A 10,609-nucleotide genomic window follows, 5' to 3' on the forward strand; every position below is an offset into this window, starting at 1 on the left:
TTACTTTTGGGCCATTCAATTTTAAATTTTAACTGCTTAACAGCAACTGAGTTGCACAAATCGTGTGCCCAAAATGGATATTCATCTGAGTGCACAGAAATGTGCTGTATAAAATTTCCGACTAGCTGTTAAAGTAAATGTCAATTTCTGGCCAGCACATGCGTCATATACGTAATGCAAATTATGTAGATGCGTTAATAGAAAATTCGTTTGAAGTTTTTCACTTAAAAATTTGACAAAATTTACATAGATTCAATTCCAGGACACTTGCCAGGCATCGACACCAGGCTCCACTAATTTAATTAAGAGTCCTGGGCGTGCCGGGCGTCAAGGCGTTAACAACAACGAATTAGGACGAGAGTCTTTTACAAGTAAATATTAATAGCTGCTGCTCCTTCCTGAAGGTGTGTAGCTGATGGCAATTCATGTTTACAAGTAATTAAACAATTTGACTACAAAATGCGTCCTTTGATGTCAGCGCCGCGCAGCCGTAGATATGAGATCCTGATATTCTTTTGCTTACATTGCATTGTGCTTGCGCGTTTTGATTTCCCATTTATTTTTTGCTGTTGCAGCCAAAGTCTCCGCCACTAATTTGCGCTTGTCTGTCTGTCAAGTCAACAGCGTCTCTCAGGGTCTCAATATCTCTATCTGTAGAGCTTGGCAGCATTTTCTAACGCCACGAGCCAACCACATTTATCTCGACTATTCGAAATGCATTCGCCTCACCGCCGACAGTTTGTGGCTTGCTGTAAAATATTTTAAATGTCATTTAAAATGCTCGCGATAAGTAGGGGTGAAGTCATGTCGTCAAGTGTGGTTTGGCTGCAGGCTTCTGCTGAAATTGCAATAAAATAACTTTCAGTGCGAATAGATCCATGCGCAGCTGTATCTGCTACTAAACTGCAGATTTTTACTGAATTTTGCATCTTTCCCTTTTTGTTGTTTTCAAAAAAGCTACATATATCCTGCTGTCCCGACAAGCACATTATGCTGAATTGCGGTTAGCTGAGCAATTGGTTTGGGTTTCAGCACCAGCTTTTCAGTGTTTGAATAATGTTTCAACTTTTGTTGGGCCTCTGCCTTGCAAATTGTTAGAGTCCACGAGAAATGGTTTAATATATCGTTAACATTCTGATAGAGTAAACTGAACCGATTTTCATACCATAATACCATCATGGATTGCAATATTTGACATCTTATTTTATTTTATTAAAGAATAATAAGAATAATTTAATTGATGTATGGAAATTGTTTTTTTTTTTAAAACATTTTTGTATTTGTAAATAATAAAAACAAAGAAATATGAATATTACTTAAGGTCCTGTTTTATTATTTATACATTTTATACATTTCTTTTGGCTGAATGGCATAACTTTTTATATTTACAATAATAATTAAGCTTTTTAACGATTTTTATGTAATGGGTTACAAATAAATACTTTTTAGTATCATAAGAAGTGTGAGGTGTTTTTTTATATTTCTTCAAAAATCTGAACAAAAACATGAGAGAATGCTCTAGTGGACAGTGTCCGACTAGAAGATACCCTGATCCTATAGCACAACGGACGCTACAACAATTTTTTTTCCATTGTTGGGGAAGGTATTCAAAAAGTTAAGAGATGGAAACATGTCAACAAATTCGATGTATAACAAAGCATTGCAAATTTGTAGTAATAGATCATTCGAGGCCATTGTCAGAATTTATCCGACTTTGATGCATTTAAAATATTCACATTTATAGACTTCATATTCAGACCTGTACTTCAACTTTATGAGGGAACATTGTAACATAAAAACTATTTTCAAATTGTACTATCCTAAAATATCGATAAGAACGGACAATGCAACAAGCGTAAGTGTCAGGACCAGCCCGGGTTTTCATTAGGCTACATACCCGAAGAGTGCATCAATCCCGGCACCCATTAGAAGTAAATCCTCTGGCAGTGCTTGGAACTTTTGGAGAGCAGGAGACTGCAAATAATGTCTGGACAAGAACATCAATCATGACAGAGAGCATGGCATTTAAGCGGATATAATACTTTAAAGCCGCTGCCAAAAATGGGCCGCAAATGTTTTGACAAAAGCATTTCCGGTTTGAAGTCAGATGCAAAGCGGCAACGATTGATTGATTGATGGATGAATGAATGATATGAAAGATGCTACGGCTGAATGGGTGAATGGTTTGAGGGATTGATTTGTCGCGGCAACTAGCTGGGTCGCATATGAATGCAAAATGTGTGCATGATTAATGAGTTCTTCATTAAGCTCGTTAAGGTGACAGGCTCAACTCCAAGCGAAGGCGCCACGACAGAGGCCTGTTGCTACCGCTGCCGCTGCCGCTGTTGCTGTGTGACACGAAGCTAAAAATACGCATGGTGACTGTCGCTGTCAGGCTCAGAGCCAGTCGTCTCGCACCCAAATTGGCAACGTTCTTTTGCTGCCACTCACATTGACACTTGCCGCTTGCCACACGGCGCCTCATTGATTTAGCGGCACGTTGCTGGTGGCGGGTTTTTGCCTCATGAAAAATGAAGTGCAAAGCAAAGCGCCCGGCAAAACAAAATCAAATATTTTGCTTTGCTCAGCCCAAAAAAAAAAAAAAAAGAAAAAAGAAAACAAAAAAGAACGAACGCAAAGAGAGAAAGTTCATAAATTGGGTTAAATCCTTGGAGGATTCGCCATGACAGCGCGAACAAGTGGCACGCGGGTTGCCCTTACGCTGACATGGTGCCTGCCGCGGTGGTTGCTTGATTAGGGCCTGCCACCCTTAGAAACCACCCGGCACAGTTTAAAGCAGTCCTCACATCAATTTTATGGCACCCCTACCCACCCCCTTGTTTTCTTTAAAGTACCTCGTCGTGCAACGTGCTTTCTTATGCAATTCGAGTTTTGAATTGCCTAACAATGGTGCCTAATTTACGCTTTTGGGCATTTCGTTGACTCCCCCGTGCATTGACTCGTGTGTGTGCCACGCCCACGACCACGAGCTACTGATTTCCATAATTAAATCATATGTACTTTGCATATCCGCTAACTACTCGCATTGAGCTCATTAACCGTTCGCAATCAAGCCCAGGCCTGTGGAAACAACATTAATATCATCTCACGATACAGTTTCTTGTCCTCTGGGAGTTTTTAAGGGGACCGTAAAGGAGTTTAAGCCTGAGCTCGATTTGACCAGCATTAGAGAAATATTAATTTATCTTGAATGTTTCGAACTTGGACTTATATTTAGTTATTTTTTTGGAGCACAATTATTTGGCTGACTTTAGATTCGATTAAACTGATTTAAAGGCAATGCAGAAAAATTTACATAATGAGGCATCTTATTTCCTAATGCTCATAATATTCTTCATTTAACATTATTCAGATTATCTTGAAATTTGTATCTGATGCTAATAACGCACGTATAGCACAATAAATAGACAACCTTTTTCTTACAAATGTTTAAATATGTTAAGTGAATAGAAATAACTCGAAAATAATAATAAATAAATTTAAGTTTAGTGCCGACCTGGTACATGGCAGACTTTTAGTTTTCATCTTTACACCCCTCGGGTCAAAACTAACCAAGATAAACGAATGTATTAAGCGCAATATAATACATCTATTAAGATTCGCTTTCACAATTAATTACAAGTTCAAAGTGCAATTGCCATTATCATTATCCATTTAGCTAGTCAGACACGCAACAGCGCAAGTAACAGAATATAAGAATAAAAACAAGAATCTCAGACAGACGTTACGCAGTCCCAAATGGCTGTTGGCATGTCATAAATTTACGGATTAACTTTTAACCAATTTACAAGGGGCAACAAACAAGCAGCAGGGCGATGCGACGGTGGGTGGGGAGGGGTATTGGGGAGCAATAGGAAAAGGCGAGACGACATCGCATCATGTCCCATATTGCAAGTGTAATAAAGACCAGCTGTGTTACGCGAGCACGCACACACACGCACACAAAACAAACACAAGCACACACACACACATACACACATGCTAACAGTGCAAAGTCAAGTCAAGACGCAAGTGTTTGTGATAGAAGAGGCGAAAGGACGCCATTGTGGGCACCTCAACAAGCATCACGTGCAGCCCACTTCCGTTTCCGTTAGCTTGTTTTAAACTTTTGCGTGTGTGTGTAAATCAATGCAAAGGCTGGCAATAGCAGGGCGGAGGGAGCAAAGTACGTTGCTTACACAAAGCTTAACAGCAGCCAGCGACAACGCACAGCCGGCGGTCCATGCAGCCAGCCCTCCCTCCACTCCGCAGCCAGCCCGGCCGCCCGTTGCGAGCCAAAAACAAAACAGTGCATAAAAAAACGAAGCAACTGTAAAAGTAAAGCTCTTGGAGCTGTCGCATCCGCATTCAGCGACGGATCCAAAGAGCCACAGAGCAGCGAAGCAGCCAGAGCCACTCATTAAGCTGATTATATTGTTATCCTTTTTATGATACGTGCAATACGTGAGCGCATATGGCAGCAGCAACAGCGACAACAGCTTCTACTGCCATGCCTTCCCCATCCTTCTTACCATCACATGCTTGCCTACTTATCCTGTATCCTTGCTGAGCTCTTGTTGTCCTTTTACAGTTCATTTTTGCAAGTGTAATTATGTGAAGCAGTAAGCAAAAGCAACCGCGTTAAATCTCATTTATGCACTGCATATGCAAAACCTTCAAATTTATGTGCTCCTTGCCTTATTGGAGTCAATGAGAGTGAAATTTTATGGAAAGTTAAATATTTTATGTTCTTATAAATAGTTGGTTTAAAATGCTGCATATAAACTTTTGTAGCGTAAGTAATTAAAGTCTTTTACATTACCTTAAAATCAGTCAATCAGTCAACATTCTCCTACTCTGTTACCTACTGCTGTTATGCTAATAACATTTAAAATAATTCATGTTTTTTAAAAATTATTTTATTCAATCTATAATTCTCATAGAAATTATTATTAATATTTTACAGGAGCAAGAAGTATTTTAATGATAATAAGAAATTCATTATTACGTAAATATGATGTTGTTCTCACTCACTATTATACTATTTTCGCACTCTATTACTCACTGCTGTTATGCTAATAATATTTTCAATGATAATGTTAACCAAAAAATAAACTGTCTTAGTTATAATTTAAAAGTTATATAATCTATAAATAAGGGTGCCTTGGTTCGCACTTCTCGACTAGGAGAGAAATAATTTAATGATAATAATAGATTGAATTGTCTATAAACATTGTGTAACACACTCACTATGTAACTATCTCTTCACTCTGTAACGCACTTATGGTATGCTAATAACATTTTGAATATTGTGTATTAACATGTAAACATTATGTAAAACAGATTCCTTATGTTAGTAATCCCTACTCTGTTACTCACTCTTGTTTTTCTAATAACTTTTTAAATAATTTTTCATTTTATTTATACTTACCAAAAGTCAGACATTTATTAAAATTTACATTTATATTTATTAAATATTTACATTTACACAAACAAATAAATAAGCTTTAGTCGGAATAGACAACCCGGGAATACGCTGAACCTTCTTCCATATCCACCCACAATATTAACATAAAGCGTATGTCCTATAATAATAATTGCTTTTGGGTTTAACTCGTTTTCATGCCCAATCAAACGATCTCTTACATATATTTTCACTTAAATAAATGCAAAGCAAACTTAATTAAAATGGCCAAATGTACTTTGACAGTTATAAAACAAAATTTACTTAATTTACTAAATTTACTTAATAAGTAAAAAAGAAAAAAGCAAGAAACTTTCATAAACCAAATTTAAAAATTAAATAAAACTTTTCAAAATAGATAAATTAAATAGAGGAACCCGCAAACAAATACAAATGCAAAAGTGTTTGGTCAGACAAAAAAAGCGCATTATAAAATGAATAGGAATTTATCAACTAAAAAGGATATATAAGTATAAACAAATGTAATTTAAATATGAATTTAAGTGAGTTCTGTGCATAAAAAGGAAGCCGCCTGCCGTTGAGCATAACGACGTTGTCCTGCCAGTTCAACTTTGCGGATACGCCGCGCGCTCAAACAATGAGCCATGTAAACAAAACTGTTGCCGCTGCGGGGCAGTAATATATATATTTACAAGTATATATATAAATATATATATATATATATAGAGAGAGAGAGAGAGAGGAGGAAAGCAGGCATGCAGCCAACAAAATTTTCATAATCATAATCAAAATGGCATTAACAACAAAAGCAATGCAAATACGAGTTGAAGCGACAAGAGACGCGTCGCAAACTGTAACCAAAAATGGGAAAATGAAATGCAAAAGCGTTGACTACCACAACTTTCGAGTGGCAAGAACAATAGCTAGTGCAAATAATAGACTAGTAAATACCCTGAAAATCAGTATAAGTCACATATCAATATAGCCCATATCTAACAATCACATAACCAAACAATACAATATGACACCCTGTGAGATACCCTGTAACTGTACAATTTTGTAATTTTTGACTTCATATTAAAACTTCATAGCTTCATATTAAAATATTAATGTTCAATCATAAGCATGATTACCAGTTTCTCTGTAGTATAATGTACTAAGTATAACAACTAGTTAAAATGCAGAGTAGAGAGAGAAATGAGATACTCTCTAATTAATCGAATTTACCTAAAATCAAATTCCGACCATAAGAGCATTTATTTACTGAATATGAATATACTATTAAAATACACCTTTCTAAAAACTAAGCTGTAAATCAATTAGGAATATAATTAAGTAGCACCGAAAATGATCCCGTTGCGCGTTAGAAACACAGGCAAAAGAACATACCACCCACTTTTAATGTTTACAGGGTATTCAATAAAAACAATTTGTGGCGTCTCTGTCTGTTGCTGTGTCGTTGTGCATAATGCAGTTTCAATTTCAATTGTTGTCGCCCAAAGGATCTGCGTACAGGACAACGAGCAAAATAAAAAAAGGAAACCCCCACAGAAAGAGCCCAGACTGCAGTCGCGGCTTTTGGAGCTCCTCAGCGCCCATCATCATCATTGCCGCCAAATTATGCTAATTAGATTAAAGCATAATTTCATGCAACTTACAGCTGTGTCTGCTTACACTACACCCTGCGTCCTTTTTACTCGCATCCTTGTTTGGCTTTCCCTCTGTGGGCGCATTCGCGTTTACGGCCATGCAGCCACACGTTGGACAGGGGATATGACAATTTGTCCCATACTGACAGTAATAAAATGTAATCAAAATCGAGTAGAGAGAAATTATATCGAAATGTTCTTTGAAGTAAAAATGCATAAAGACAAAATTTAATTTAAATTTTATCGAAACATGAACGCCTTAAAGAAAAGAATGATTAATTAAATATGTTAAATAATATCCTTCAGCCCAGTTTAAAACTATAGACTCATATTAAACGGTATGATGAATATAGAGCTTTCTCTACAAATGTTTGCTTTCCTACCTAAAGGATAAAAAACAAATTGAAATCGAATTAGTATTAACAAAATTCTTATCCTTTTTAAATAGTATATCTTGATATGAGAAGCAAATTCAAAATATAAATATAAATGCAGAATATATAAGAGATCACACTTACTGTTTAAGAGAAAGTTCATAAGACTCTCTTGTTATCACGCACTCTCTTTGAATGTGACACAAGTGCGTTTGTATAAGGAAAGGCTCACTGAAAACTAACGACGTGTATTTCATCGATTGTTAAATAAACATTTGGTGTCGAAACACGAGTTGCAGACAAGCACAAACAATACTGAGTAATTACATTCAACACCAAATAGTTAATTAAACTATGTTATAATACGATTTTATGCACACGCGCTCACAGACTAAAATCATAAATAGAAAGACATTTATTACTCAATGCGACTTTGCTAAGCCGTCGCTTTGGCACTAATTCAATCACAACTAAGAGCACAGACTACAAGTTTTTTCGAAAACGAAAAAATGCCGACTCCAAATAGCATCATATATTGCAATTTTAAACATGATTTAGAAAGTATATAAAAGTCTAAAGATATAAAAACTTAGCTGCCATCTTTAAAACATAAGCATAAATAAGTATCTTAAATTTAACAATCTCACTTTCATTAAACTGTAAACCCACTTGACTCATCATTGTTTATAGGCCAGACACTATAAAAGAAACACACGCACACAATGCTAATCCAGGCGTAAATCCGAGCAACCCCTGTCTGGCAGCGTGGCCTTATAAAGACCCAAGAGTCGCGCAATTAACCGAGCTGGTTTTAAAAACTCCCCAATGATGGGCCGGGCCAAGAACCAGATCACATTTCCCAAAATGCGCGGCCAAGGTTGGGCCCAGCTAATGCACTCTGCCCAGGTTTATGATTATTAGTTATGATAATTTAAGTTGACGGCGCAAAAGAAGTTGACACCACAGCGACCAAGTCAAGATGGCAGCCCTGCCGAGGGGCGTCAAAACAACAACCCTTGGGCTGAAGTTGGCCGTGACTTTCAGTGCAATCGAAACTTCCGTTTGTTGCGTCTCTCTCCTTTTTTTTTGATTTTGTCCCAGGACGCACATCAAAAACTGTTGCGTATTTTGCGTACTCGACTCGGTTGGCAGGACATCCGGCTTGTCTGTTTGTCCTTTATTGTTTTCCATTTGGGGTGCGAGTACATCGCATTTGCACCTTCAATTAATGTTAGGGGTGGGGCTGCACTGGACTGGGACAACAACCCTCGCGCTCTGTTGTGATTTATGAGGGTGCGATGGCAAAACAAAATTAAGCCACGACAACGAACGACATTTGGCGTCAGCATCTTATGCATAGAACCGGCCCACACTCCAAAAAGGCAAACTTCAACTTTTAATTAAAAGTCACTTTTGATTTATAAACGTGCGCATTTTACAGTTTTACATAAACAAAACGCAATTACGATAACTTCGATAACTCGCTAAGTTTGTTTACCCAACAGTTCGATTCAACACCAAGTGTATAAGCTTAATGCTCAACATATTTGATCTAGACTCGATTTATAAATTCTTAATTAATAAACACTTAATTCGTGGTAATCTTAGATTTGTTTATCTTAATCTTAAAGGGAACTCCTGGTTGCAGCATAATAAGATGCTTATTTTTGTCCTTTACGTAGAAGGTTTTGGAGATGTGTAGGATTGACTCCTAAAACTGTACTTAAAAATGTTCAAAAGCAAATTTGATATTATTTCCTTTGTTCAGGAAAATATATCCCATATTCCTGAATATTAACTTAAAAATAAGCCAATTCCATACGTTCATATTCAAAATATTTTAAATATTTATATAATTTGTATGTAATCATCTTTAATCAACCTTTATAAGAATCTTAAGAGCATGTTTCAGGGAGTTCCTAACTAGACTTTTTGATTACTTTCTTAATACTAGCATAATTTAGGTATCCCATTTAAACCAGTTAAATTGAACAAATAGAATAGACAAAATTTCTATAACTCTATTTCAGCTTTCACGAACCTTTTTACGCAACAGCAATTCTCTATAGCAATTCTTAACTGCTACCAGACAGTTGGGTAACCCTGGCAATGTACCGTTACACGCAACGTTGCCATATTGTCAGAGGACGCACGTGACGCGTCGCGACATTTGAAAGTAGGGTGTCCGGTGACGCGTGTCCTGTGCATAATCAGGATTTGCATGCATCAATGCAAGCTCGTAATGGTATTACGACAATGAAATACATCAAAATTAGCCAGAGAAAGGCAAATGAAGAAGGAGCGAGGCAGAAGAAGAACAACACAATCTGGTTGATCACGTGAAAGCAAGAATCAAACGAATATTAAAGCAAGCCTATGCGAGCATAAAGTTCAAATTTTCTGCAGGTTTAAAATTGCCGAATATAAACCTGAAGCGATTCCTATTTCTATTTTTTATACAATGCCAAAAATAAATATATACATTTTTGTTTTTTTGTGAAAATATTCTTGCAACCTTTTAATGGTTTTTAGTGGGGCCTTGGTTCTATTAACACCGCAAATTTTTTGTGACGAGTATTGAGAAGCAACGCAATCTGGATGCTACCAGACCGGAGTAACCCACAGCAATTCGTTGCAGCTCCTTTGATGCGTGAAATGTTTGCGGCAAGCGCCTGGTGGGGGTGTGGCAGCAAACAACGCGGCCTGGCAGCCTTGACAACCGTTGCACATTGCCCGCGTGCAGGGTATGTTGGCCAGACGCGTGTGCGTCTAATAAGCCTAATGCATGGACAGCCCGGAAAATGTTTGGCCACGGAGCTGGGAGGTTACGTGGGATACGGCACTGACTAGACAATATTGGCAATATTTTAAAGTGCGCGGCAAGCCAAGCAGGAAGGGGCAGGCACACGACCCACGAGCGTCTGTTTTCATAAAAACGCTTTAATTAAATTCATATTTGGGCACACGATGATTTATAGGAATGAGGGGCGCGTGACGAGGGGGCATCCAGAGACAATTATTAAATGTCATTGTTTGGCTGCATTAATCTAATTGGATTGGATTGGATTGGATTGCATTGTCTGTTCGGGTGGGCAGCTTTATAAAACTCAAAGTGTTGCCACAAAATTCGAAAAACAAAATTCCAGACGACAATTTGCACA

This window comes from Drosophila novamexicana, unplaced genomic scaffold, assembly GCF_003285875.2.
Source record: "Drosophila novamexicana strain 15010-1031.04,08,12 unplaced genomic scaffold, DnovRS2.1 tig00001062-arrow-arrow-pilon, whole genome shotgun sequence".
In the NCBI taxonomy this organism is placed as follows: Eukaryota; Metazoa; Arthropoda; class Insecta; order Diptera; family Drosophilidae; genus Drosophila; species Drosophila novamexicana.